Source organism: Microcebus murinus, chromosome 20, assembly GCF_040939455.1.
Source record: "Microcebus murinus isolate Inina chromosome 20, M.murinus_Inina_mat1.0, whole genome shotgun sequence".
In the NCBI taxonomy this organism is placed as follows: Eukaryota; Metazoa; Chordata; class Mammalia; order Primates; family Cheirogaleidae; genus Microcebus; species Microcebus murinus.
In genome coordinates this window covers 3,105,040-3,132,588 of record NC_134123.1, presented here as the reverse complement: position 1 = coordinate 3,132,588, position 27,549 = coordinate 3,105,040, and the positions used below count along the sequence as shown (strand labels likewise).

At 41.3% G+C, this 27,549-nt stretch overlaps 1 long non-coding RNA gene across 1 annotated transcript in view; it reads left to right on the top strand.

Annotated features, from left to right (window-relative positions):
* The first annotated feature begins 753 nt into the window (after positions 1–753).
* The window catches only part of LOC105884769 (uncharacterized), a 45,072-nt gene continuing 18,276 nt past the window's right edge, over positions 754–27,549 (top strand). Inside the window, exon 1 of the long non-coding RNA XR_001160357.3 lies at positions 754–873. This is a non-coding gene — a long non-coding RNA (uncharacterized LOC105884769). The remainder of the gene's footprint in view (positions 874–27,549) is intronic.

The window sequence follows — 27,549 nt, the reverse complement described above, 5'->3', positions numbered from 1 at the left end:
GACAGATAGCCCCTCCGTCTTCCGCTTGCCTGCATCCCATGCCCCAGCGTGGGCCAGGGAGAGACGGCGGCCGAGACAATGGCCTTGCGCCAGAAAGTGCGGAGTTCTGGGACTGAGGGCCTACGCTCCGCGCGACCAGGGGCAGGAAGCGGGCTGGCAGGCTGCACTCTGCCTCCTTCTCTCAGTGCTCCACCACCAAATGCAACGGTGCCCTGAGCATGCAGCGCGAGCACGTCACGGGGAGGGGGAGAGACACAAAGAGAAAAAACACGGCTCGGAGCTCTGGAAGCAGGAACAGCCTTCCAGAGCAAAAATGAGGCAGCGCAAAAAGGTAAAATGGGCCTTCTACTATGGGAACAAAGCTCCACCTCCCTTTCCGCAAACTCCAGCAGAGTTCACGGGGCGTGGGCAAGGCAGCCAAGGGAGGAAGTGGGGGGGCAGCGTTAGTCTTTCTTTCCTTTTGGCGGTGCAAAGACTTTCACGCCAAACCCAGAAGACCAACAGGGACTATGGCCCCAGGGACCACTTCCGCCCCAGGGACCACTTCCGCCCCAGGGACCACTTCCGCCCCAGGGACCACTTCCGCCCAGGCACAGAGTCGCAGACAGCCCCACCCTAGCCCCGCCCCTTTACAGGCATGGCCAATCAGGGCAGGGCTTCCCTCTGACCATGGTGATTGGCTGAGGGACGTGCACAAGATCGAGTGAGACCAGTCAGAATCAGGCGTGGGAGTTGCCGTGGAAACTTGGCGAAGAAGCGCCTCCTTGCGCGCTGGCCTCTGTGGGGGCGGGAGCTGCGGGCAGCTTGTAGTTACAGGGTGCTGCTGAGGAAGAAGCGAAAGAGGAAAGCATGCCGCGCCCTGGGAGAAAGACTGTGAGTGCTCTCTCCTCTCCTCTCCCTCTCCCTCTCCCTCTCCCTCTCCCTCTCCCTCTCCCCCTCTCCCTCCTCCCTCCTCTCCCCTCTCCTCTCCCCTCCCCTCCCCCCCTCGTCTCTCTCCTCTCTTTCTTTTTTTCTTTTCTTCTTCTTTTTCATTTTCCACACCGCGTTCTGAAGGCGCGGGTTGAGCATCTAGATCCCGCGGTGCCTGAAGGCGGTCCATCTCCTGACTGCCCACTTGCCAGGCTCATGAATTCATCTTTTCGAAGCTAGTTTGGGGTTGGCCCTTCTGTGGCGCACCAGAATTTCCAGGCCCTGCTGCGAGAGGCTTCCGCGGGCCCAGGCGTGCTGCAGGACTGGGCCCCGGCGAGGTCGAGCGGATGCCGCAGCCTCACTCCCGCCCCGCCTCCTCCCTGGCCTCGCCACTGTCGCGGGGACATTTCCCGACAACCCCAGGCTGCCGGGGGCCTGGCTCCCGCCGGTTGGCGCTCTGCGTTCCCCTCTTGGCTCGCGCCCTCGCCCAGTCGCGTGGTGGAGAGGCGCGGGCCCAGCGCGACCCTGGCTGCTGTCCTTGGCTGGGTTTCGTCCGGCTCTGCATGGCTTAGCATTCAGGAGCTCGTTCACGGTAGGAGGTCGAGGCAAACAGTTCTACTCGACATACCAAGGGCATTACTATCAGAGTTAGTAAGGGGTACCCTACTCATAGGAGCTCACCTGAGGGCTTTTCTGGATTTCTAGTCCTTATTTAATTAGCCTTTAATTCCGAGCCCATACTGATAGCCCTCAAAGCCGAGTTGAGCAAAAACAGAGAAATGAGAAAGGAGGAGAGTTAAAGATTTCTAATATTGGGTAGACCTGGAAACAAAGCTTGATTCTGTCTTTCAGCAGCATGGCCTTGGCAAGTTACCTAACTTCCCCATGCCTCAGTTTCCACTTCTGCCAAATGGTAATACCATTCTTATAGGTTCATTGGAAGGATTCTGTGTGCTAAGGTTGAATACTGTTTATCTCAGGGCCCAATATGTAATAAGCTTTCTGTAAACTCAGTTTTCATGTTCCAGGCACCAAGTTAGGAGGGGAGGCATGCTTGCTCATTTAGCCAACACAAAATCCCTGTTAGGAAGATATTATTATTCTTGTCTTACAGACAGGGGCTGTGTCAATCAGACTCTTGGTTGTGAAAAACAAAAATAGATTGACTCTCTTAGGCAAGAAGGGAACGTAAGGAAAGGCTGTTAAGGTTCAAAGAATCAGTGGGAGGCCAGAGGACCCACTGGCATGGGCTGTGCAGCAGGACCTCTCTGGCCTATGCTCCCTACCACCACGGGCAAGGATCCAGGCTCCAGAGGGTCTCTCCAGTTTTTACCAACCATCAGGATCACAGAAAAGAGTAGCCAATATGGCTGGGATGGGGGATGGAGGGAAGGTGGAGGAAGGATTTGGCACCCTCAGCTTCCGTGGTAAGAGGTGGGCACAGGAGCTGCTCATCTTCAAAATTGTACAGTGGGGTATTTTCCAAATGGCAATAAGGCTGTTAACAGGACAAAGAGTATTTGATTCAGGGCAGCCTAGAAGTCCAAAGGATCACTCATAGGAAACAGACTCAGAGAAATTAATCACTTGCTCACTAGACACCTTCCTCCTATACACACACACACACTCATAGCAGACAATGACAACTTGAACCTACGTCTTTTGACTTGTCATCCTCTTTTTTTCCACCCTTCCAGAACAGACTCTTGCAAAGTGAAAGGAGATATGATGGACAGAGGCACAAACAGGAAAGTAGATATTGACTAGAGTGCCCAGAAGAGCCTCACAGTTGTACCAGGGGAGACCTAAGGCTGGTCAAAGCAATCCAGCTGACAGGAGGGAGGGAGGTTATCTGGGACTGGCTGTGAGGGGAGGGCATATCCTCCAAACAGAGCAGGAAAAAGGAGAGAAATGCTGGAGGTGAAGTGGGTGTGGAGCAAGAAGCAGAGTGCCCCTGGAGTTCTGGGTCTGGACTAGACAGTAACTGCACAGACAGGCATTCCCTAGGAGGGGCTAGAATGTCCAGAAAGGCTGCTCTGGAGGTGCTGAGTCAGTGTAACCTGGAGCAGCCACTCCTCCAAACATAGGAGCTCATAAATCACAGCTGACAGGGTGGGGGCTCTCTGCTGTGCACACCTTTTGTTTCAGGGACAGATGGCCACCGGAATATGCATGCAGGCAGACTGTGTGATTAGGGAACTGTATGTGCACAGTTAGAGTGGTTATTAAGCCAGAGAGCTGAAGTAAGCAAAGAAAGACATTGCTTCTGCCCCAACACCCCTTAGACCATGACAGTGTTCCTAAACTTCAGCTATTAGAATACCAATTGTGCTATTACTTATTAAAGTCATCCTTTTATTCAGACTCACTTTTTAATCCAAATAAATATATTTTTAAAAGATATTTTAGACTTTCCATCTGTTATGTGAGAAGCTTGGAAGTTTTCACTCTGTCCCAATAAGTAAAGAGCTGAACAAACAAAATATAAACAACTCTTCTTAGATCTGTAAGAGAAGTGTGGCCACAGGGCAAACTGCTACCCTCAAAATTGGAGAGACAGAGAGTTGGATACGGAGAATCAAAAATCACCAGAGCAGAAACCCATGAGCTGAAACCTCCACAGGAACCAGTACTTGGATAGGAAAACCTGAACTACAGCTGACAAATAGCTAGAATCTCATTGTGGACAAGTATGAAAGTTAAAACTCCAGAGGGATCCAGTCATAGGAGGACCCTCCACAAGGTTCTCTGGTGAATATTGGAGAAAAATCCCCTGTGATTCCAACAAGGAGAAGAGGAAAGGAACCATTTTGAAATATGCCAGAGCATTGTATTCTTAACAAGTCCTGCCCTCAGAGAAGCTATTTTACCAGAGCCTAAACTTTTGGAGTTTTATCAGAGTCTAACTGACCTAGGAAAGGAAAATATCCAATCCCAGCCCACTCTAACTATTCTGTCCACCCTAAGGGTGGGGTAAAGGGAGTCTGAGAAGCACTTGTGAAGTCTGCAGTCCAGGGATATAGACCCACCAAATGACTTAGATGTAAGCATAGGACTTTAGAACACTGCCTGTCCCCAACACCTTACCATTATATTACCTAAGGCATATTTACCACAATTCCTTTTACCCAGTACATTATGTCTGGTTACCAAGAAAAAATTATAAGGCATACTGAAAGGCAAAAAACACAGTTTGAAGAGACAGAGCAAGCTCACAACCAGACTCAGATATGGCAGGGATGTTGGAATTAACAGGCTGGGAATTTAAAATAACTATGATGAATACACTAAAGGCTATAACGAATAAAGTAGACAGCATGCAAGAACAGATGGGTAATGTAAGCAGAGATGGAGATTCTAAGAATGAAAAAGTAATGCTAGAGATCAAAAACACTGTAACAGAAATGAAGAATGCCTTTGATGAACTCATTAAAAGACTGGAAATGATGGAGAAAAGAATCTCAGAGCTGGAGGATATCCCAAATAGAAACTTCCAAAGCTGAAAGGCAAAGAGAAAGAGAAAAGACTGAAAAAACAGAACAGAGTATCCAAGAATGGTGGGACAACTACAAAAGGTATAACATATGCATTATGGGAATGTCAGTAGAAGAAGAAAGTGGAAAAGAAACAGAAGAAATATTCAAAATAATATTTACTGAGAATTTGCCCCAAACCACAGATCAGGAAGCTCAGAAAATACCAACAAAGATAAAAAAAAAAAAAACCAAAAAAAACACAAAAACTGCACCTATGCATAACATACTTAAAATGCAGAAATTAGAAGATAAAGAAAAAAGTCTTGAAAGAAACTAGAAAGAAAAAACTGCCCTACTTATAGAGGAGCAAATATAAGAACTTCATGTAAATTTTCCTTAGAAACCATGCAAGCAAGAAGAGGGTGTAGTGAAATATTTAAAGTATTAAGGGAAAAAACTACCAACTACACTGAACCCTGCAAAATTATCCTTCAAAAAACTGAAAGAGAAATAAAGACTTTCTTTAAAAAATGGAAGAAATTTATTGCCAATAGATCTGCCTCACAAAAAAATGTTAACATAAGTTCTTCATAGAGAAGGAAACTCAGATCTACATAAAGAAAATGATAGAAGAAATGAGTGGCAAGATGGTAGACTAGAAGCAGTCCACACACGTGGCTCTCAAGGAGAGGATTGAAAGTCGAAGGTGGATGCCCACCTATAGATGGGCCATCTTGAAAAGAGCATTGTGAATTATTGGAGAAGAAACGGGACATTCAGAATGAAGGAGAGGGAGGCAGGGTGTTCCACTCAACAAGATCAGAAGGTTCCTGGGGGAGGCATCTATGTGTGGGGAAGGACAGGAAGAGAGAACCCTGGAGCTCCATGCCCCCTGACCATGGACATTGTGGCATGAGCTGTGAGGGGTTCCCCACCACCCCACAGACCTCCAGACTGATCAGGGTGCTGCTTAGAGTCTGTGAAGCATCACTGCACCAGAAAGTGGGCACAGGAAGGACCTAGTGGCTTTTGTTCCTAGGTTGCTGCAACTGACCACATTCTGAACTCTCAGGTCCAATGTACCAGGTCTACACGGGTAAGTTTTGTTGTAGCCACCTCCATGTCACCCCAGTCACACCAGGGAGGGAGCAGAGAAAGCAAACACTTTCACACACCCTGTGACTAGAAGCTGAGCACTCCTACCCCCATGGGGGATTTGAGCTGAATAGGCATGGCAAAATCCACCTGAGAAGCCCTGCAACAACTGCCTTCATGGAACATGGGCAGGGGGAAAGCCCCAGCTACCCTGCAGCCCAGCCCTACAGACCCACTCCCACAACCTACACACTGCCTGCAGGCCCTGCAGCTCTTCCCCTGAGGCTTCTGAACTGCCACTGAAACCCATGCCCTTGCCCCTAAGGCTCTACCCATTTTCTGACAGGAACGGCCTCTCCATGGCCCAACACTCCACCAGGGCCCCACTAGCCTTGAGCCATCACTGGACCTGGACCTGGTTGGAGTGAACACTCATAGCCCTGACCACTACCACTGCCTAGATAGCCTTTCCCAGTTTCCACTGTCAGAACTGTGGGGAGACCCAGGCAGATCAATCTCCTGCAACACCCGCCTCCATGGAGACGGATTCACCAAGTCCCCAACCCAGGCTTCCAACAGCAGCCTGGGGAATGACCCACAACTCTGCATGAAGATCATCTAGCACCAGCTTGGACTATGGCAATCACAGGAGAATGGCTTGTAGTGCATCTGCCCCCCACCCCCTGCTGGGTCAGTCTTCCAGAGTATGTCAGAAAAGCATCATCTAGGGACCTCTCCTCACTAAGTAGGAGAGTTCCTAGCAAAGGAGAACTGATGAGCTGCAAACCTAGCTGTCCTAAATGGACAGATGTTTCAGATGAGAAGAAGTCAGCAAAAGAACTCGGACAACATGAAAAGGAAGCTAGTTCAACACCCCAAGGGATCACAATGGATCCACAGCAATGAACACCAACCAAAGGAAATTATCATAATGTCAGAGATGGAATTCAGAATGTGGATGGCAAATAGGGTAAATGGGACTGAGGAGAAAGTTGGAAACCAACACAAAGGAGAAAAAAAAAATTCAGGACATCAATGAAAAAAAGGAAAAAGTCACTAAAGAGCTAGGCAACACAAGAAAGGATATAACAGAACTTAAAGAAATGAAAAAGTCATTTAGGGATTTTCAAAATACAACCAAAAGCTTCAACAGCAGGCTAGACCAAGCAGAAGAAAGATATCAGAGCTTGACAACAAGGCTTTCCAACTAACCCAGTCAGTCAGAGATGCAGAAAAAAAAAAAATAAAGAATAATGAACAATCACTCAGAGAAATATGGGACTATGTGAAGCAAACAAATATACAAATCATAGGTAACCCTGAGAGAGAAGAAGAAAAAGCAGTAATTATGGAAAACCTATTCAAGGGACCTACTGAGGAAAACTTCCCTGGTATAGCCAAAAATTCAGATATCCAGATATAAGAAGGTAATTGAATACTAAGAAGATTTGTAGCAAATAGGATATCTCCAAGACACTTGGTCAAACTAAAAATGAAGGAGAACATTCTACAAGGCAAAAGGAACAACTAGTCTACAAAACCCATCAGGCTAACAACAGACTTAGCAGAGACATTTAAAGCCAGAAAGGGCTGGGCCCCATTTTAAGTCTTCTTAAAAGAAAAACTGCTAGCCAAGAATTTTATATCCTGCAAAGGTAGGATTCATAAATGATGGAGAAATAAGGACTTCTCCAGATAAGCAAACATTAAGGGAATTTGTCACTAACAGACCTGCCCCACAGGAAATACTCAGAACTGCATTATACCTGAAATAGCACATTAGATACCCACCAGTGTAAAAACATTCAAAAGTTAAAACTCATAGCTTTTATAAAACTTTAGCACAAGAGGGAAAACAAAATAACAAGTTGTCATCCAACATGATGAACAGAACAGTATCCTGCCTATCAATACTATCATTGAACATGAATGGTCCTGATGCCACACTTAAAAGATATAGACTGGCTGAATGGATTTAAAAAACCACACATTTATTGAAACCTCAAAATCTATACCCCCATAATATGCCGAAAAAAAAAAAAAACACACAACTATATGTTGTCTCCAATAAACACATTTAACCCACAGGGCTTCACATAGGCTGAAGATAAAGGGATGGAAAAAATATTCATGCAAATGGAAACCAAAAGAAAGCAGGTGTAGCCATTCTAATATCAGATAAAATAGGCTGGAAATCAACAATGGTATAAAAAGATAAAGCCATTATATAATGGTAAGGAGAGCAATTCAACTAGAAGACATATCAATCCTAAATATATATGAACCTGACAAAGGAACTCCCAGATTCATAAAGCAAATTGAATCAGATCTAAGTAAGGAAATTAACAGTAACATCATAATCATGGAGAACTTTAATACCCCACTGACAGAGCTAGGCAGATCATCAAAGCAGAAAATAAATAAAGAAACACTGGATTTAAATGGGATTCTAAAACCTAACAGACATTTATAGAACATTCTACCCCAAAACTACTGAATGTACATTCTTCTCAGTGCATGGGGCTTTTTCCAAGATTAATCATATTTTAGGCCACAAAACACATCTCAGTAAATTAAAAAAAAATCAGAATCATACCATGTACCTTCTCAGACCACAGTGGAATAAAACTAAAAATCAATTCTGTTAGAAACACTCAAATGTACACAAAGTCATGGAAATTAAACAACTACTGCTGAATGGTCATTGGGTCAATGATGAAAGAAATAAAAAGATTTCTTGAGCTGAGTGACAAAAGGGACACAAGCTATTAAAATTTATGGGATACAAATAAAGCAGTCCTAAGGGTTAAAGTTCTTAGCCTTAAATGCTTACATCAAAAAGAAAGAAAGATCACAAATTAACAACCTAATGGCACATTTCAAGGAACTAGAACAAGAAGAGCAAACCAAACTCAAAGCCAGCAGAAGAAAAGAAATAACAAAGCTCAGAGCAGAACTAAGTGAAATGGAAAAAAAATACAAAGGTTCAATGAAACAAAAAGTTGGTTCTTTAACATGATAAACAAAATCGATAGAACACTAGCCAGATTAACCAGAGATAGAAGAGAAAGGACTAAAATAACTTCATTCCATAACCAAAAAGGAGACATTACAATTTATAACACAGAAATATAAAATATCATCTGTGAATACTACAAAAACGTCTACACACACACACACACACACACACAATAAAAACCTGGAAAACCTAGAGAAAATGGATAAATTCTTAGAAACACATAACCTCCCAAACCTGAATCAGGACGAAATAGAAACCCTGAATAGGCCAATAACAAGCAGTGAGACTGAAGCTGTAATAAAAAATCTCCCAACAAAATAAAGCCCTAGACCAGATAGATTTACAGCCGACTTCTACCAGTCCTACAAAGAAGAACTGGTACCTATCCCACAGAAACTATTCCATAAGATTTAGAAGCAGAGAGTCCTTCCTAACTCATTCTACAAAGCCAGTATCACCTTAATTCCAAAGTCAGGCAAGGACACAACAAAAAAAGAAAACTACACACCAATATCCTTTATAAGCATAAATACAAAAATCCTCAAGAAAATACTATCAAACTGAATTCAACAGCACATCCAAAAGATAATCTGCCATGATCAAATGGGTTTCATTCCAGGGATGTAAGGATGGTTTGACATATGCAAATCAATAAACATGATTCACCACATGAACAGAAAGAAAAATAAAGACCAAAAGATAATCTCAATAGATGCAGAAAAAGTATTGAATCTAGCACCCTTTCATGATAAAAACTCTCAATAGACCAGGAATAGAAGGAAAATACCTTAAAATTATAAAGGCCATACATTATAAACCCACAGCCAACATCATACCAAATGGGGAAAAGTTGAAAGCCTTCCCCCTAAGAACTGGAACAAGACAAGCTTGCCCACCATCAACACTTCTAGTCAACACAGCATTGGAGGTCCTACTCAGAGCAATCAGGAAAAAGAAATAAATAAAGGGCATCCAAATTGGGAAAGAGAAAGTCAAACTATCCATGTTTGCTGACAATATGATCTTGTATCTAGAAAGCCCTACAGATTTCACCAAAAGACTCCTAAAATTGATAAATAAATTCAGCAAAGTCTCAGGTTACAAAATCAATGTACACAATTCAGTAGTATTTCTATATATTAATAACAGTCAAGCTGAGAGTCAAATCAGGGACTCAATATCATTAACAATAGCTACAAAGAAAATAAAATACCTAGGGATATACTTAACCAAGGAGGTTAAAGACCTCTACAAGGAGAACTACTAAACACTAATGAAAGAAATTGTGGATGATATAAACAAATGGAGAAACATACTATGCTCATGGATGGGTAGAATCAACATCATTAAAATGTTCATACTGCCCAAGGTGATTTACAGATTCAGTGAAATCCTCATCAAAATACCAATGTCATATTTCACAGATTCAGAAAAAATAATCCTAAGATAAATTTGGAACAAAAAAAGATCCTGACAATCAAAACAATCTTAAGTAAAAAGAATAAATCTGGAGGCATCACATTACCTGATTTCAAATTATACTATGAGGCTATAGTAAACAAAATAGGATGGTACTGGTATAAAAATGAAGATATAGACAGATGGAACAGAATAGAGAACCCAGAAAAAATCCATCTACCTACAACCAACTGATCTTCAACAAAGTAAACAACAACATACACTGGGGAAAGGAAGCTCTATTCCATAAATCATATTGGGAAAATTAGCCACATGCAGAAGAATGAAACAGGATCACTGTCTCTTATCATATACAAAAATTAATTCAAGATGGATTAAAGACTTAAATATAAGGCATGACACCATAAAAATTCCAGAAGATAATGTATGAAAAATTATTTTAGGCATTGTCCTAGGCAAAGGATTTGTGACTCAGACCCCAAAGGCAAATACAGCAACAATGAAAATAAATGAATAAGTGAATTATTTATAATTAACTTAAAGGCTTCTGTACAACAAAGGAAATAATCAATAGAGTGAATAGACTACCTACAGAATAGGAGAAAATATTCACAAACTATTCATTGAACAAAGAACTAATATCCAGAATCTAGAAGAACTCAAGCAAATCAAGAAAAAAAATCAGCCCCACCAAAAAGTGGGCAAAAGACATGAACAGAAGTTTTTCAAAAAAACAATAGACAAATGGCCAAAAACATTAAAAATGCTCAACATCACTAATCATTGGGGAAATGCAAATTAAAATTACAATGAGATACCACCATACCCCTATCAGAATGGTCATTATTAAAAAATCAAAAACAAACAAACAAAAAACAAAAAAACAATAGATGCCAGCATGAATGCAGACAGAAAGTAATGCTTATACACTGTCAGTGGGACTGCAAATTAGTACAATTCTATGGAAAACAGTATAGGGATTCCTCAAATAATTTTATATATATGTATGTTTTATACACACACCCCACAAACACACACACACACACACACATACATACACACACCACACACCATGGAGTACAACTCAGCCATAGAAAAGAAATGAAATAATGTCATTTGCAACAACATGGAAAGAACTGGAGACCATTATCCTAAGTGAAATTTTTAGGACTGGAAAACCAAACACCACATGCTCTCACTAATAAGCAGGAGCTGATGGATGGGTACACATGGGCACAAAGTGATATAAAGGACATGAGAATCCATGAATAGAGGAGAGCGGGAGGGTGGGTATTGGATAAAAATTGATGTATTGTGTAAAATTAGCACTATTCTGGTGATAGGCACACCAAAAGCCCTGACTTAAGCATTATGCAAGATATCCATGTAACTAAAACACTTGTAACTCCTTAATTAATATTTTGAAATAAAAAATAATAATCACTTTAAACGTCAATAGTCTAAAAATACCAATTGAAATAGTCTGTTGGAGTAGACCAAAAGGCAAGACCCAACTATTTTGTCTATAAGAAACCCATATTAAATACAAAGACACATAGATTAAAAATAAAGTGATGGAGAAAGATATGCCATACTAACACTAATCAAAAGAAAGTGGGAGTAGCTATAAGAATTTCAGACAGAGAAGACTTTAGAGCAAAAAGAGTTATCAAGGATAAAGAGAGGCACCACATAATGACTAAGGGGTCAGTTCTCTAAGAGGACGTCATTAATAATCCTTAATGTGTATGTGCATAAGATCAGCAGAGATCAAAGTATGTGAGGTAAAAACTGATAGGAATGCAAAGAATAATAGATAAATACACCATTATATTTGGAAACTTCAACATCTCTCTATCAGAAATGCCTATATCCAGCAGGCAGAAAATCAGTAAGGACATAGTTGAAGTCAACAGTCAACTAATTGACATTGACTGATTGACCTTGATAGACTACTCATCCAACAACCACAGAATATATATTCTTCTCAAGCTCACATGGAAAATCCACCAAGGTGCACCACATTCTGAACCACAAAACACACTTTTGTTATATTTGAAAGAATAGAAATCATACAATATCTGCTCTCAGACACAACGTAGTTAAACTAGAAAGCAACAGAAAGATAGCTGGAAAATCCGAACTTGGATATTAAACAACACACTTCTAAATAACACATTTGTCAAGGAAGAAATCTCAAGAGAAATTTTTAAATATTTTAAACTAAATAAAAATAAAAATACAGCTCATTAAAATTTGTGGAATGCACCAAAAGCAGTGCTTAGAAGTAAGTTTATAGCATTAACTGTACTTGTTAGAAAAGAAGACAGTTCTAAAAATCAATAATCCAAGCTTCCACCTTAGGAAATTAGAAAAAGAAAAGCAAATTAAGTCCAAAGTAAGCAGAAGAAAAGAAATAATAAAAATTAGACCTGAAATAAATGAAATTGAAAAGTGGAACTCAATAGAGAAAATCAACAAAACCAAGAGCAGGTTCTTTGAAAAGATTATTACAGTCCATAGGCCTCTAGAAAGGCTAAGTGAGAACAAAAAAGAAAAAATAGAGAAGACACAAATAACTAATACCAGAAATGAAAGAGGAGACACCACTACAGATTCCATGGCCGTTAAAAGGATAATAAAGAAATATTATGAATTTGTTACCTTGGATGAAATGGCCCAATTCCTTGTAAGATATAATTTTCAAAACTCCCACAAGAATAAATAGATAACTTGAATAGGCCTATATCTACTAACGGAATTAAATCAATTATTAATAACCTTCCAACACAGAAAGCACCAGGCCCAGATGATTTCACTGGTGAATTCTACCAAATATTTAAGGAAGAAATTATATAGTTCTTTACAATCTCTTGTCATAACATTGGAGCAACCAAGATGCTCCTCACTAGGTGAATGGATAAACAGACTGTGGTACAGTCAGACAATGAATTATTATTCAGTTCTAAAAAGAAATGAGCTATCAAGTTATGAAAAGACATGGAGAAAACTTAAATGCATATTACTAAGTAAAGGAAGCCAATTTTAAAAGCCTACATGCTGTTTGATTCCAACTATATGACATTCTGGAAAAGTAAAAAGTATAAACATAGCAAAAGGATCAGTTACCATGGGTTGGGGAGGGAGGAGGGATTAAGAGGTGGAGCACAGAGGACTTAAAGGGCAGTGAAAAAACCCGTATGATACTGTGATGGTGAGTACCTGTCATTGCACTTGTCTCCAAACCTACAGAGTGTGCATCACCGAGAGTGAACCCTAATGTAGACTGTGGACTTTGGGCAATAATGACACATCCACATATGTTCACCAGTTGTGATAAAGGTACCATGCTGGTGTGGGACGTCGCCAGGGGGGAAGACTCTGTATGTGTGGGGGCGGGGTGTATTATATATTGGATATCTCCATGTCTTCCTCTCAATTTTGCTGTGAATCTAAAACCGCTCTAAAAATATTCTATTTTTTAAGAAAGAAATTTTATTCTGTATGTTCTATAAATGGAAAATAAATGTTAGCCATGAGTAGAAAATAACTCCCCCTGTCTTCCTTTCTTTCCATCCTTCTTCCTCCCTCCCTCCCTCCCTCCCTCCCTCCCTCCCTCCCTCCCTCCCTCCCTCCCTCCCTCCCTCCCTCCTTCCTTCCTTCCTTCCTTCCTTCCTTCCTTCCTTCCTTCCTTCCTTCCTTTTTTCCTTTCTTTCTTCCTGAAAAATTCAGTCCAAAAGCCATTAGGTGAGCCAACCAAGCAAGGTAGGTCCGTGTGGGTTGTGAGGTAGCCCAGTTTGAGGTGCCACAAGTGAGGGAAGGAGGACATATCCCCAGCATGGAGTGGAATGTCCGAGTCAGTGTGTGCGGATGGGGGCAGTGGTGATGATGGCCCAATGCAAGGTGCTGAAGCTTGAGAAGCATGAAACACATGCATAAATGCGAGAGGGGCAGTAATGGCAGGGACTTTTGGTACCCAAAGAGGGCAACTGTGTAACCCAGGGTGGAGTTTTGGAGTCCCATCTGGGTAAAGAGAGCATCCATGGGAAGCAGTGGCAGCAGCCAGCACAGGGTGCCAGGTCCAAGCAGGGAGGGCAACTGTGTATGTTGAGGGGTGACTGCAGCAGCAGCTGAAGGGGGACATTGGAGCCTCTGAGCAGGATGAGAGCAAAACCACAATGGGGTGGAGGGAAGATGACCCAGTGCAAGGTGTCAGCACCAAGTAGGATGAGAAGGGTGTCTGTGATGGAGGGATTAGAGACTGGCTGTGTAGGGAGTGGCTCAAAGCAGTAAATACCTTCATGCTAATGGAAGCCAGGTTTCTCAGGGTTGGCAAAGGGAGTTACGAATACCCAAAGGGAGAAAAGTAGAATGAAACCTATGCTTCTGGGTTGGAATTCATATGAATTCATGATAGGTAGATAGCTAGACTTAAAAATAATTATAGAAATTTATATTTACATGTATTTATATTGATAAATGTGTGTGTGTGTGTGTGTGTGTGTGTGTGTGTGTGTGTGTGTAGAGAGAGAGACAGAGACAGAGAGAGGGCCTGGGAACAGTGATACCCAATAGCAATGAGCACATTTGACATCCAGATCTTGGTTTCTAAATACCATTCTCCACTGAAAGTAACCAGGATTCCTTTGAGAAATGGTTGATGGCAGTGCTGGAGCTGAAAAGTCTGGAGAACCTTGTGCCAGATAGCAACGAATTGCTCAGAGAATGATGAGGACATGTCAAAAGGAGAGAGTACAGACAAGAAAGTCTCTCACTGGTCAAATCTGGGGCAATTTGAACATCAAAATAAATGATGATAGTAAATAAATGATGATGATAAATGATGATTATAACCAATTGAATAAAATAGGAGTCCATGAGTCCATACAGATATGAATAAATAAATTGAGAAAAGATAAAGCTTTTTCTTAGCAGAAGGAATAGAATGATGGAATCAGAAATTCACTATTTGGCAACCACCAAAGTAATGATTAATTCATCCAAGAAACATCAATAGATGCTAAAACAAGTACTTAAAGTTTGACAAGAAACAGAATATTTCCATAGTATCAAAATATCTATAGTATTTATACAAATCTATAAATATATCTATAGTATAAATATCTATAGATATATATAGTATCTATAGTATCAAAATACCTATCAAATGCTTATAAATTATAGAAAATAAAAGAGTAGCTTTTTTATAGTGGAAAAACCTGGCAGACATCATCTTAAGTAATCAGAGTTAACTTCCTCAGTAACGGGGCAAATCAGCATGTGTCCCCTTCCATGGGATGCAGTGAGAGGGACACAGCATCACCTCAGTGATATTTTGCCAAAGATGCATAATCTGAGTCTAATTATGAAGAATTGTCAGACAAATGCAAATTGTGGGACATTCTACAAAATAACTGACGTGTGATTGATATTTACAAGTGTCAAGGTCATGAAAGTCAAGGAAACACTGAGAAACTGGAAGACTTAAGAAGACCAAAGATATACAACAACTGAATACAGCGATCCTGGGTTGGATTATTTTGCTATAAAGGACATTTGGTGCAATTAGTGAAACTCAAATGGGGTCTGCTTGAATGGTAAATTCCTAATTTTGATGGTTGTATTGGGGTTATGAAGAGAATGTCTTTGTTTGTAGGAATTACACAGTCAATCATTCAGGAGTGATCACATGAGCAACTTACTATCCAATGGTTAAGGAAACATTCTGTATAAGATCCTTAAACTTTTCTGTAAATTTGAAGTTGTTTCAAAATTTTAAAAATATCTTTAGTATTTAAAAAGAAAATAACTATAAAATAAATACAATGAAATCAAAATAAAGCTACTTCACTGGCTAAGTCAGTTCTGTTGCCCGCAAAGGGCTGAGAGCCTGCCACCTACTCTCACTTTGTTTGAAATGGAGATTAACAAGTGTTCAGTGTTCACGGCATGCTTACAACAAGCTGAGATTTTCCTGTATCATCAGAAGAGGGAAACAAAATTTAAAAGGAAATAATTTTCTTACAGAATGTCTTTTATTCTTTTGGGTAAATGCCCAGTGATGGGATTGCTGGATCAAATGGTAGTTCTACTTGTATCTCTTGGAGGTATCTCCATGTTGTTTTCCACAGAGGTTGCACTAGTTTGCAGTCCCATGAACAGTGTATGAGTGTTCCTATCTCTCCACATCCACCCCAACATTTGTTGTTTTGGGACTTTTTGATAAAGGCCATTCTCACTGGAGATAAGTGATATCTTATTATGGTTTTGATTTGCATTTCCCTGATGATTAGAGATATTGACATTTTTCATATGTTTCTTGGCCATTAGTCTATCTTCTTTTGAAAGTTTCTGTTCATGTCCTTTGCCCACTTTTTGATAGGGTTGTTTGATTTTTTTCTTGTTGATTTTCCTGAGTTCTATATAGATTTTAGTTAGCCCTTTATTGGATGTGTAACATGCAAATATTTTCTCCCATTTTGTAGGTTGTCTGTTTGCTCTTGTGGTAGTTTCCTTGGCTGTGTAGAAGCTTTTTAATTTGATCAGGTCCCATTTATTTATTTTTGTTGTTGCTGTGATTGCCTTTGGGGTCTTCTTCATAAATTCTTTGCCTAGGCCAATGTCTATAAGAGTTTTTCCAACATTTTCTTAGAATTCTTATAGTTTCATGCCTTAGGTTTAAGTCTGCACTAGAACATTTATAGCAGCACAATTCACAGTTGCAAAGATGTGGAAACAACCCAAGTGCCCATCAATACATGAGTGGATTCATAAAATGTGTTATACGTATACCATGAAGTTCTACTCAGCCACAAAAAACAATGGTGATCTAGCACCTTTTGTATTATCCTGGATAGAGCTGGAGCCAGTTCTACTAAATGAAGTATCACAGGAATGGAAGAACAAGCACCACATGTACTCACCATCAAATTGTTATTAACTGATCAACGCTTAAGTGCATATACAGTGATAGTGTTCATCGGGTATGGGCAGGTGTGATGTTATTTAATGCTTTTTTGTGTGTTTATCTGAAATCATCCCTACACCATTCATAGTGCTTCACCTACGCCTAGAAAACACTGGAAACTGTTACCCAAATGCATATTTAATAAATGCTGTGCCTAAGTAGATACATAAAGATAACCTGCTTCTCTAATATCTCAATAATCGCTTCTAATAGAGAAATAGAGAAAGAGACAATATCGTGAAATGAAACCCCCAATTTATCTCTGGCCTTGACTCTAACTGTTCATCTCGAATTCTTTCACACTCAGCCAATACAATGCTCAGCCTCCTTCTCCTGGTACTCGTCTTTGAGGCCCACAGTGTCTGCGCAATGTGTCCTGGCTCCAGGTCCCAACAGGCGGCTGTCATTGGCATCTGCGTGTGTGCGCAGGACCCCACCAGCGTGAAAGCAAAAGCTTCCTCTCCTCCACCCGACCCTGACAGCTGCTCCTCTTCCCCACCCTGCCGTGGTGAGAGCGGTCACTGACCCGGTTTCAAGCCAGGATCCTGGGCATTATTATCCTTGACCCCTCTTCGCCTCCCTTCTCCCTGTCCTCTAGATCTACCCACAGCTGAGTCCTGTGATCCCCAGAGCGTGCCACAGGTGCGTCCGCATTGCCCTGCGTACACCGCCTCCATTCCAGCCCAGGCTCCTAACTGGCCACTCCACTTCCCCCCTGCCCTCTCAATTCATTCTCCAAACTGCAGCCAGAGTGATTTTTTTCAAAAGGTAAATCCACTCTTGTAATTCTCTTCCATAGAACCCTTCAAAGTTATGCTGTCTGCAATTCACAGTTGCAAAGCCATGGAAACAACCCAAGTGCCCATCAATTCATGAGTGGATTAATAAAATGTGGTATATGTATACCATGGAGTACTATTCAGCTCCAAGAAACAATGGTGATATAGCACCTCTTGTATATTCCTGGATAGAGCTGGAACCCATTCTACTAAGCGAAGTATCTCAAGAATGGAAAAACCAGCACCACATGTACCAGCAAATTGGTATTAACAGATCAACACCTAAGTGGACATATAGGAGTAACATTTATCAGGTGTCAGGAGGGTGGGAGGGGGGAGGAGGGGATGGGTGTATACAACCACAACGAGTAAGATGTGCAACGTTTGGGGGATGGACATGCTTGAAGCTCTTACTCGAGGGGGGAGGGGGGCATGGGCAATATAAGTAACCTTAACACTTGTACCACCATAATACGCTAAAATTAAAAAAAAAAATTAAAAAAAAAGTTGTGCTGTCTAATTCAGTAGCCATTAGCCATGGGGGACAATTTAAATTTAAATTAATTAAAATTAGATAAAATTAAACATTCAATTCCTCCATTGCACTAGTCACATTTCAAATACTTAACAGTCATGCGGCTAATATTAGCGCAGACTACAGAACATAGAAACTTTCAGTTGGATAGTGCTGCCTCAGGAGCTTCCTACTGCGTTCAGATAAAATACAAACTTCTTGCTGAGTCTACAAGGCCCATCTTGATCGGCTTTGAGCACCCTTTCCTATCTTCTTGCCTGCCTCTCCACCGATCACCACACTCCAGCCACACTGAGCTTCTATTTCCTCAATCCGACCAAGCCCTTTGCTATCTCAGACCTCGCTTATGGTGTCTCCCTCCCTGGACCACGCCCTCCTTTCTCTGCCTCACTGACTCCTACTTGCCCTTCAGACTTCAACAGCTCTTCCTCAGAGAGGCCTTTCTCAACTTCCCAAACTAAATAATTAGCCTATTACTATATACTCTTTTTGCACCCTATTTTTCTTCTTCTATGTCATTTATCTTATCATGCCCCAAATGATGATGTATTTATTTGTATGTTTAATATCTATCTCCCTAACACCGTTAAGAGAGAGACCCTAATATTTTGTATCTCTATTGCCTTGTATAGTGCCTGACACAGAAAATACACTCAAAGATTATTTAATGAATGAAAAAAGAAAGATTTTATAGCAATGTAAGATGAGAATCTATAAATCTTATTTTTTTTTTTTTTTTTTTTTTTCTTTTTTTGCTCAAGAAACTGAAATCTAGAGAATCTATAAATCTTTTCAGGAGTTAGGTTGTGTATTGTGTAGGTAGCAGAAATCGGGGAAAACACAGTTTTCAATCCATCTTTTTAACCTTACCACTTCCTGACTAAGAGTCTTTGCCTTCAAGACAAATGTTTTCTACTGAGGCAATCCAAGAAAAGGCACTTTATTCTCTTGACTTCATAAGCCAAACTGGGATTGGGAAACAGGAATACATCTTTACTGCCTAATATCTGGGGTCTACACTAGCAGATCTTTTAAGGGCCATTCCTGCCCCAGTGTGTGATACTGTAATTCTCTGTCTAGAAGGCTGGTTCTTCCCATTGGCAAATTTGAAACTAAGTAGCCTACTATAGAGGTTAATTGCACAGAAAATGTAATCCACAGGCCATCAACTTTTTTTCCCTCTCTGTGTTTCTTCTATTAGGCTGCCATATTAGAAATATCCTAAAAGTATCTAAAAGGAAGGAAAACAAGAAACCTAATACCTAAATCATCCATACCCTGGATAATTCACTTGGAAAAGGGAGCGTAGGTGTTGCCCACCAGAGAGCAAGCACTAGTTGAAGTCATTGCCACAGAGCCCGATGAGTGAAACAAACCATCTCTCCTGTTGCAACCCCCTCCAGAAACTAATGGGTCTCCTACCTAGATGTATAAAACAGCAGAGCTAAAGGGGCACTAGCACTCCTCAAGCCCCAGGACGATCGCTCACATTTGCAGAAGCAGGCCCAGGCTCTGAGGACTCCAGACTGGGTCTCCACGCTTGTGGTAGAAAGTGGTGCCACAGCGCCAGGTAGCAGGTGCACAGAGTAGATTTCACATCATGTTTCCGTGTTGCCTCCCATGTCCCAGGCCCCCATCGGTAGCTACAGGCCAGGTATATATGAACATGATGCTGTCAGCTGATGTCAAGGAAAGCTTCGAGCCACATGCACCCTGTGGGCCTGACATTTGAATCTTGCTTTGGATCAAGTCAGAGAATCAGAGGCGCTCCACTTTTAAACCACACACCTACATCACACCTGAGCCAGCAAGACCTCTCTTATGCTCCACAACTGACTGCTTCTGTTAAACGAGGAAGGGCACAGGATCTCTATTTGGTCATACATCTCCTCCATCGTGACATATTTAATGGAGAGACCAGCTCTTTTCCTCTACGTACTCAGGACCCTGACTTGATTCAGGGCCCAGGGCAAAAAAGTGGCCCTCTTATCTTACCCCATCCATCCGACAGGAACTGGATGCATGTGATCAACCTGGTCTCTCACTCAGAGACACAATAGCCAAAGAAAAGACATCACGTCCTTTTTCTTCCTCTCCTGGATGAATTGATTTGGGCATTGTGGCTGGAGCCTGGGGAAATAAATATCAGAATAATTTCCATACTAAGATCTCATTCAGTCTGCAAATAGTGCTGATAATGACATGGACAATTATTAAAGTCCAAGAGTACCAAAAATATAGTTTGGGAAGCATGGTCAAATCAGTCCCCGAGAGAAGGATCACAGATCAGAGCTAGAGTTGAAAAGTCACTGATGAACCATTCTGTCCTGTTTCTCTCTCCCTGTCCCCCTGTCCCTCACCCCAGTTATTCTCATGGTACACGAAAAGCTAGGAAATGACTGCTCCAATGAAGAAATCTAACCATTTTATCCAAAGAAATATGTTAGGATGCATGGGCCAGCCAGAGGGAGCAAAGAGATTAAATTAATCGCAGTATAATCAACAAGAGTTCAGTTCTACCTGCCAAGGTCACAAGTTATAGGTAGAACACCAGAATCCTTTATTCTGCTACATAAACAGTGGCTTCTCACTGGATTTCCTGCTGCTGGCTTCTGAAAACCATTGCCTGGGCCACCAGCAGTGCTGCTAATTGAAGAACTGGGTATTGGTGTACAGGAATGTGTGTATTTGTGTGTATTGATATTGTATCCTGAGACTTTACTAAATTCATTTATCAATTACAGGAGTCTCATTTATCATTCATTGATAAATGAATTGATAAATTCATTTATCAATTACAGGAATCCTTGGGATTTTCTAAATATATCATATCATCAGCAAAGAGTGAGCGTTTGTTCTCTTCTGCTCCCATTTGGATACCTTTAATTCCACTTTAATGTCTGATTGCTATAGCCAGGACTTCCAGCACTATGTTGAATAGAAGTGGAGATAGTGGGCAACCTTGCCTGGTTCCAGTTCTAGGTGGGAATGCTTTCAATTTTTCCCCATTGAGTATGATGTTGGCTGTGGGTCTGTCATATATGGCTTGTGTCATTTTTAGGTAAGCCCCTTCTATGCCTATTTTCTTAAGTGTTCTTATCATAAAAGGGTGTTGAATTTTGTCAAATGCTTTTTCTGCATCTATTGAAAGGATCATATGGTCTTTGTTTTTGCTTCTGTTTATGTGCTGAATTCCATTTATAGATTTGCATATGTTGAACCATCCCTGCATCCCTGGGATGAAGCCCACTTGGTCGTGATGGATTATTTTCATGATAAGCACCTGCATTTGGTTAGCTAGGATTTTGTTGAGAATTTGTGCATCTATATTCATAAGTGATATTGGTCTGCAGTTTTCTATGTTGCATCCTTTCTGGTTTTGGTATCAAAGTGACATTGGCTTCATAAAATGAATCGGGTAGTATTCCATTCTTCTCAATGTTGTGGAATAATTTCTGCAGGATAGGCACCAGTTCTTCTTTGTAGGTGTGGTAAAATTCGGGTATGAAACCATCTGGTCCGGGACTTTTCTTTTTAAGAAGGTTTTTAATTGCTGTTTCTATTTTGGCTCCTGTTATCGGTCTGTTCAGGAATTCTATTTCTTCCTGGTTGAGCCTACGGAGGCTGTGTGTTTCTAGAAACTTGCCCATTTCCTCCTTATTTTCCAGTTTGCATGCATAAAGGTTTTTGTAGTATTCATAGATTATATCTTGTATCTCTGTGGCATCAGTTGTAATATCTCCTTGTTTGTTCCTGATGGAGCTTATTAGAGATTTCTCTTTTCTGCTTTTTGTTAGTCTAGCCATAGGCATGTCAATTTTGTTTATTTTTTCAAAGAACCAATGTTTTGTTTTATTAATCTTCTGTATAGTTTCCCTGTTGTCAATTTCATTTAGTTCAGATACGATCTTGTTAATTTCACTTCTTCTGCTGGGTTTGGGGTTGGTCTGTTCTTCTTTTTCCAGCTCTTTGAGTTGCTTCATTAGGTTGTCTATTTGTGATCTTTCTGACTTTTGGATATAGGCATTTATGGAAATAAACTTTCCTCTCAGGACTGCTTTAGCTGTGTCCCAGATAATTTGATAATTTGTGTCTCCATTGTTATTAAGTTCAAAGAATTTTTTTATTTCCATCTTGATTTCCTCATTTATGCAGTAATTGTTCAGCAGAAGGTTGTTTAATTTCCACATTTTTGTGTAGAAATGTGAGTTTCTGTTAGGGTTGTGCCAATAGCAGTCAATTGAGAACAAAATCAAAGACTCAATACCCTTCAAAATAGCAACAAAGAAAATAAAGTACCTAGGAATATACTTAACTAAGGAGGTAAAAGACCTCTTCAAGGAGAACTATGAAACACTGAGGAAGGAAATAGCAGAGGGCATAAACAGATGGAAATCCATACCATGCTCATGGGTTGGCAGAATCAACATTGTTAAAATGTCTGTACTATCCAAAGTGATCTACAGATTCAATGTAATTCCTATTAAAATACCAACATGATTTTTCACAGATATATAAAAAATAATTTTACACTTGATATATGGACCTAGAGAAGACCCTGTATAGCAAAAGCAATTCTAGGCAATAAAAACAAAACAGTAGGTATCAATTTACCAAATTTTACCAAACTATACTACAAAGCTGTAGTAATTAAATCAGCTTGATATTGGCACAAAAAATAGGGACATTGACTAGTGGAACAGAACTGAGAAGCCACATAAAATACCATCCTCGTATAGCCATCTAATCTTCAACAAAGTAGACAAAAAGATACACTGGGGAAAATAATCCTTATTCAATAAATGGTACTGGGAAAACTGGATAGCTACATGTAGAAGCCTGAAGCAGGATCCACACCTTTCACCTATCACACAAATGAACTCACGCTGGGTAACAGACTTAAACCTAAGGTATGAAACTATTAGAATTCTAGAGGAAAATGTGGAAATACTCTTCTAGACATTGGCCTAGGCAAAGAATTTATGAAGAAGACCCCAAAGGCAATCACAGCAACAACAAAAATAAATAATGGGACCTGATCAAACTAAAAAGCTTCTGCACAGCCAAAGAAACTGTCATGAGAGCCAACAGACAACCTACAGAATGGGAGAACATTTTTGTAAGCTACACATCCGATAAGGGGCTGATAACTAGAATCTATTTAGAACTCAGAAAACCCAGCAAGAAAAAAATCAAACAACCCTATCAAAAAGTGGGCAAAAGACATGAACAGAAACTTTTTAAAAGAAGACAGAATAATAGCAAGTAAATATATGAAAAAATGCTCAACATCTCTAATCATCAGGGAAATGCAAATCACAACCATAATGAGGGGGGAGGATCAAGATGGCGGATGAGAAACACTGCCAGACAGAGTGTCTCTGCAGAAAAGACAGATTCTAGCAGAAATTAGAAAAAAGAAGCAAGAAGACGAGCATACAGCGGACGAGGGCTAGAAGGAGGGGTACCTGAGACCACCGGAGACTCCCGGGGAGAAGGTTGCGGAGGAGAACTGGAAGCTGAGACCGCGGGAGCAGCCCAGAGACCAGCGGGAGGGTAGGTGGATCAGTCACCTTTCCCCTCCCCTGCATCTGGGACTGCTGGTGGGCTCCCCAGCAGGTGGAGAGACCTGCGGACACCAGCCCAGAGATGGCTGCTGCCAGCAAGCAGTAAGCCTGTAGTGGACGCAGCACCAGGCTCCCAAATCCCTCGGGGCACCTCCGTGTGCACAGACCCGAGCTGCGCGGCAGGCATAATATTGCCTCCTCCTCCCCTCCCCCGGCCCTACCCGCAGCTGCCCAAAGAGACAATATAGCCACCAGCCGAAGGCACCTCCAGGGAACGGGACCTTCCCTTTTGGGACCCTACAGCTGACTAAGGGGAACTCAGACTGTGAGCTCCCTACCCGTCAGTCCCCCCAGGTGCTGCTGGCATGGTGATCCCAGGAGAACGGGGCAGACCCTGAGGCTGAGAGACATAGACCCAGCTTGGCCTCACTGTGGGCAAATTGGGACTGGCACTCCTCTCACTGGTGGGGATATAGTTTGAACTCTGGGACCCAGAAGTCAGACCTGGAGACCAGATCCCATGCACCGAGGTATTGCATTGCCTGGGGCACAGAAGGGATATACGAGAACAGCATACTGAGGTGTGTGTGCCTTCGGGGACAGATCAGCGTCCTAGAGGGCAACCCTCCTCCCAAAAGGAGGCCGTACACCCAGCCCAGGTGGCGTTTCTGTGCAGGGAATCTCCCTGCCGGCATCACAGTCCGGGGAGGCCTGGAGGCGTGTGGTCTGGCTTGCTGGCAGAGGCCCAGGAGTAGCTACGGAGTTGGGGAGGGTGGAAAGAAGCGAGGCCCACTCCAGACTGCAGGTCTCAGATAGCTCCACCCCTACAGGCAGACTCTCTGGCTGAGCGGGGCCATTCCAGCCCCTCCCTGACAGCTTTTCCCCGAAGCAGAGAACAGAAATTTGACCCCTGCTAAAGGCATTAGTGGTGCCTGAGGGCAGGCGTACCCAACCCAGCTCCGCCCAGAATCTCTCCTAGATCAGCCCTCACTGAGGGGGAGAAAAGGACACACCTGGAAGTCCCAGGGCCCCACCCACCACCTGAGGCACTGGAGTGCCTCTCTACAGGAACAAGAGCTGATAACAGGACACAAAAAGAACTGCATAGCCTGTTCCCCCAAGCAAGTGCCATCTACTGACAGGGAGGACATCCTGCACAGCTTTTTCATGGCACCTACTAACTCATTATACAGGGAGTGGTCGAATCTCACCCACAGATACCACCTACTGGCTCAGAAACTAAACAAGGTGTGTGAATACCCAAGCAAAAACCTAAAGAAAAGAAACAACAACTGATCGACATAGGAAGAAATCAGCGAAGGAACTCAGGAAATATGAAGAACCAAACAGAAAACGCACCCCCAAAGAGGAGCACCAGCCCCCTAGAAACGGGCACCAACCTAAAACAGGCAACCAAAATGACAGAAGAGGAATTTCATATGTGGATCATAAGAACACTCACTGATATTTAAGAAAAACTCAATAACCAACACAAAGAAACCACAAAAAGCCTCCAGGACCTAGAACAAAAGTTCACTAAAGAAATAGACACAATGAAGAAAAGTTTAACCGAACTCCTGGAAATGAAGAATCAATTCAGGGAACTACAAAATACAGTGGAAAGTCTCAAGAACAGGGTAGATCAAACAGAAGAAAGAATCTCAGAGATAGAAAATAACACCCTCCAACTAAATAAAACAGTCACAGAGATAGAGCAGAGAAACAAGAGAAAAGAGCAAAACCTACAAGAGATGTGGGATTATGTGAAGAAACCTAATGTGAGGGTCATAGGGTTACCAGAAGGGGAAGAAGACAACACTCAAGGCTTGGACAAGCTATTTGAAGATATAATAGAGGACAATTTCCCAGGGCTTGCTCAAAATCTCGATATACAAGTTCAAGAAGCTCAGAGGACCCCTGGGAGATTCAATGCAAACAGGAAGACGTCACGACATGCAGTCATCAGACTGACCAAAATATCAACTAAAGAGGCCCTTCTAAGACCTGTACGATGAAAGAAGCAAGTAACATACAAGGGAAAGCCAATTCGAATAACACCAGACTTTTCTAATGAGACTTTACAAGCAAGGAGAGACCGGGGCCCCATTCTCACTCTTTTGAAACAAAACAATGCCCAGCCTAGAATCTTATTCCCTGCAAAACTAAGCTTCATATATGAAGGAGAAATAAAGACATTCTCAGACAAGCAAAGTCTCAGAGAATTCACCAAGACAAGACCAGCCCTACAAGAAGTACTCAAAACAGTGTTATGCACGGAACACCATAATAAAAACTCACGAATATAAAAACAACCAAAACCCAAAGATTAAAGGCCAGATAATACAATGGCTCAAGAGAGAAATCAAAGCAACAACATCCAGCCCAACAGAATGAACAATAACCTACCTTACCTATCAGTTCTCAATAAATGTGAATGGCTTAAACTCTCCACTCAAGAGACATAGGCTGGCTGAATGGATGAGAAAATACAGGCCAAGTATATGCTGTCTTCAGGAAACACATCTAACCTGCAAGGATGCAAATATACTAAAAGTAAAAGGGTGGAGATCAGTATTCCAGGCAAGTGGAAGCCAAAAGAAGGCTGGTGTGGCAGTTCAAATTTCAGATGATTTAGTTTTTAAACCAACAACAGTAGTGAAATACAAAGAGGGTCATTATATAATGGTGAAGGGCACAGTTAAACAACAAGAGATAACAATTTTAAATATATATGCACCCAACTTAGGTGCACCCAGTTTCATAAAGCAAACCTTACTGGATCTAAGCAAATTGATTAATAGCAACTCCATAATCACCAGAGATTTCAACACCCCACTGACGGCACAAGACAGATCCTCCAAACAGAAAATTAATAAAGAAATAATGGACTTAAACAAAACTCTGGAACAATTGGGTCTGACTGACATTTACTGGACATTCTACCCCAAATCTACTGAATATACATACTTCTCATCAGCTCATGGGACATTCTCTAAGATTGACCATATCCTAGGACACAAAGAAAATATCAAGAAATTTAAAAAAATAGAAATCATACCATGTACCTTCTCTGATCACAGTGGAATAAAAGTAGAAATCAACCCTAACAGAAACTCACATTTCTACCCAAAAACGTGGAAATTAAACATCCTCCTACTAAATGATAACTTCATAAATGAAGAAATCAAGATGGAAATTAAAAAATTATATGAACAAAATGACAATGGAGAGACAAGTTATCAACTCCTCTGGGACACAACTAAAGCAGTTCTGACAGGAATGTTTATCTCCATAAATGCCTATAACCAAAAGTCAAAAAGATCACAAATAGACAATCTAACGAAATGACTCAAAGAGCTGGAAAAAGAAGAACAGACCAACCCCAAACCCAGCAGAAGAAGTGAAACCAAAAAGATTAAATCAGAACTAAATGAAATTGAAAACAGGGAAGCTATTCAGGAGATTGATAAAACAAAAAGTTGGTTCTTTGGAAAAATAAACAAAATTGACACACCATTGGCTAAGCTAATGAAAAGCAGAAAAGAAAAATCTCTAATAAGCTCCATCAGGAACAAAAAAGGAGATATCACAACTGATCTCAAAAAGATACAAGATATAATTTATGAATACTACAAAAATCTTTATGCACACAAACTGGAAAATGTGGAGGAAATGGACAAATTTCTAGAAACACACAGCCTCCCTAGGCTCAACCAGGAAGAAATAGATTCCCTGCACACACCAATCTCAACAGCTGAAATAGAAACAGCAATTAAAAATCTT